A 3,801-nucleotide genomic window follows, 5' to 3' on the forward strand; every position below is an offset into this window, starting at 1 on the left:
GCCAGGAGGTGCTCGGTGAGTGGGGGGGTACTGTCATGTATTGTCATGTTGTGTCCTGTTCCTGTTCTTACTCTTCACCCTGTCTCCCTCTGCTGGTCGTATTAGGTTACCTTTTCTTCCCCTCTTTCCCCCAGCTGTTCCTTGTCTTCTCTAACTACCTCGTTCACCCCTTTTCCCACCTGTTCCCTTTTTCCCTCTGATTAGGTCTCTATATCTCTCTCTGTTTCTGCTTCTGTCTTTGTCGGATTCTCGTTTGTGTTACTCATGCCTGAACCAGACTATCGTCGTGTTTGCTGCAACCTTGTCCTGTCCTGTCGGAATCTGCCTGTTCATCTAACCTTGTCCTGTCCTGTCGGAATCTGCCTGTCCATCTGAGCCTACGTGTGTTTCGTCATTAAAGAAACTCTGTTTTGTTAATTCGCTTTTGGGTCCTCATTCACGCACCTGACACTTTCTGGATTCCATTAGAATGATGATCACAGAGAAAGAGACAGGGTTTTGTTCTTTCTGGATTCCATTAGAATGGTGATCACAGAGAAAGGGACAGGGTATTGTTCTTTCTGGATTCCATTAGAATGATGATTGTAGAGAAAGGAACAGGGTTTTGTTCTTTCTAGATTCCATTAGAATGATGATCACAGAGAAAGAGACAGGGTTTTGTTCTTTCTAGATTCCATTAGAATGATGATCACAGAGAAAGAGACAGGGTTTTGTTCTTTCTGGATTCCATTAGAATGATGATCACAGAGAAAGAGACAGGGTTTTGTTCTTTCTGGATTCCATTAGAATGATGATCACAGAGAAAGAGACAGGGTTTTGTTCTTTCTGGATTCCATTAGAATGATGATCACAGAGAAAGGGGCAGGGTTTTGTTCTTTCTGGATTCCATTAGAATGATGATTGTAGAGAAAGGAACAGGGTTTTGTTCTTTCTAGATTCCATTAGAATGATGATCACAGAGAAAGAGACAGGGTTTTGTTCTTTCTGGATTCCATTAGAATGATGATCACAGAGAAAGAGACAGGGTTTTGTTCTTTCTGGATTCCATTAGAATGATGATCACAGAGAAAGAGACAGGGTTTTGTTCTTTCTGGATTCCATTAGAATGATGATCACAGAGAAAGAGACAGGGTTTTGTTCTTTCTGGATTCCATTAGAATGATGATCACAGAGAAAGAGACAGGGTTTTGTTCTTTCTGGATTCCATTAGAATGATGATCACAGAGAAAGAGACAGGGTTTTGTTCTTTCTGGATTCCATTAGAATGATGATCACAGAGAAAGAGACAGGGTTTTGTTCTTTCTGGATTCCATTAGAATGATGATCACAGAGAAAGAGACAGGGTTTTGTTGGTCCTGGATTCCATTAGAATGATGATCACAGAGAAAGGGACAGGGTTTTGTTCTTTCTGGATTCCATTAGAATGATGATCACAGAGAAAGAGACAGGGTTTTGTTCTTTCTGGATTCCATTAGAATGACATCACAGAGAAAGGGACAGGGTTTTGTTCTTTCTGGATTCCATTAGAATGATGATCACAGAGAAAGAGACAGGGTTTTGTTCTTTCTGGATTCCATTAGAATGATGATCACAGAGAAAGGGACAGGGTTTTGTTCTTTCTGGATTCCATTAGAACGATGATCACAGAGAAAGAGACAGGGTTTTGTTCTTTCTGGATTCCATTAGAATGATGATCACAGAGAAAGGGACAGGGTTTTGTTGGTCCTGGATTCCATTAGAATGATGATCACAGAGAAAGGGACAGGGTTTTGTTCTTTCTGGATTCCATTAGAATGATGATCACAGAGAAAGAGACAGGTTTTTGTTCTTTCTGGATTCCATTAGAATGACATCACAGAGAAAGAGACAGGGTTTTGTTCTTTCTGGATTCCATTAGAATGATGATCACAGAGAAAGAGACAGGGTTTTGTTCTTTCTGGATTCCATTAGAATGATGATCACAGAGAAAGAGACAGGGTTTTGTTCTTTCTGGATTCCATTAGAATGATGATCACAGAGAAAGGGACAGGGTTTTGTTCTTTCTGGATTCCATTAGAATGATGATCACAGAGAAAGGGACAGCGTTTTGTTCTTTCTGGATTCCATTAGAATGATGATCACAGAGAAAGGGACAGGGTTTTGTTCTTTCTGGATTCCATTAGAATGATGATCACAGAGAAAGGGACAGGGTTTTGTTCTTTCTGGATTCCATTAGAATGATGATCACAGAGAAAGGGACAGGGTTTTGTTCTTTCTGGATTCCATTAGAATGATGATCACAGAGAAAGGGACAGGGTTTTGTTCTTTCTGGATTCCATTAGAATGATGATCACAGAGAAAGGGACAGGGTTTTGTTCTTTCTGGATTCCATTAGAATGATGATCACAGAGAAAGAGACAGGGTTTTGTTCTTTCTGGATTCCATTAGAATGATGATCACAGAGAAAGGGACAGGGTTTTGTTCTTTCTGGATTCCATTAGAATGATGATCACAGAGAAAGAGACAGGGTTTTGTTCTTTCTGGATTCCATTAGAATGATGATCACAGAGAAAGAGACAGGGTTTTGTTCTTTCTGGATTCCATTAGAATGATGATCACAGAGAAAGAGACAGGGTTTTGTTCTTTCTGGATTCCATTAGAATGATGATCACAGAGAAAGAGACAGGGTTTGGTTCTTTCTGGATTCCATTAGAATGACATCACAGAGAAAGAGACAGGGTTTTGTTCTTTCTGGATTCCATTAGAATGACATCACAGAGAAAGTGACAGGGTTTGGTTCTTTCTGGATTCCATTAGAATGACATCACAGAGAAAGAGACAGGGGCAACAATTCTTACAATTACAACTATTGAATCCTGCAAGATACTGTTCTTAATTATACTACTACCTTTTTTAGCAAAAGCAGAGATGCTGCAAAAAAAATGGTACAGAAGTCTATATCGGTCTGCTAATACGAATAAAGGCCCAGTGTTACACCTATATATTTTTTGTAATCTGATTTTTCAGGGGGTGCTACAGCACCCTCAGCACCCCTACTTTCCGCAGTTATGCATAAGGACCTTATATTTCATATCAGCAAGAAATTATTGATTTGTTTTATTGATACACAACTTTATAGGGTTCCCACACAGCCATATGTCCATGTTACAGAGCTTGTTCACGGAAAACAGACAGAATGCAGAGTAGACTACCTATGCGAATTAGCTATCTGCTTCTCTGAACACTGACAGATGCCACAAACTTGATGTCACTGAAAAATACCATTGGCTGCAACTGTGGTAAAACCAGTTAAAACAGTGTCCAGTAAAATGTTGTTTTGCATTTGTGAAAAGATTGTGATTTGATATGAAAGTAAAGGGATTTATGTTTTTATAACTGTACTGCAATTGATAATCGATTCACGTTTAGATGGAGTATTTGGCTGTTTTGGCTTCCAGAGACAATTCACCCTTTAAACAGAACATATAAGAAAGTCCTTGGAAGGTGGAACGTTAGGCTCCTTAAATCCAATATTGGGAAACTGCAAGGTTTCCAGTAGTTACCACAGCCATAAAGTCTAAATTGCTCGTAAAAATTCATGAAAAGAAATGTGCTATTAACACTTAATTTAAGGATAGGGGGTTAGCCATAAGGTTAGTAGTGTGGTTAAGATTAGGTTTAAATATCACAGTTTAAGAAGATGAATTGTATAAAGGTTTACGACTTTGTGACTGTGGTAACTAATGACGACCCAACTGCAAGTGCAGAGATGGAAGTCATGCACAATCGGGATAGAAAAAGAAAGGCTGCCCCCAAGTGGTG

Source organism: Oncorhynchus mykiss, chromosome 9 (genome assembly GCF_057628025.1).
Source record: "Oncorhynchus mykiss isolate SJ-2025 chromosome 9, ASM5762802v1, whole genome shotgun sequence".
Taxonomy (NCBI): Eukaryota; Metazoa; Chordata; class Actinopteri; order Salmoniformes; family Salmonidae; genus Oncorhynchus; species Oncorhynchus mykiss.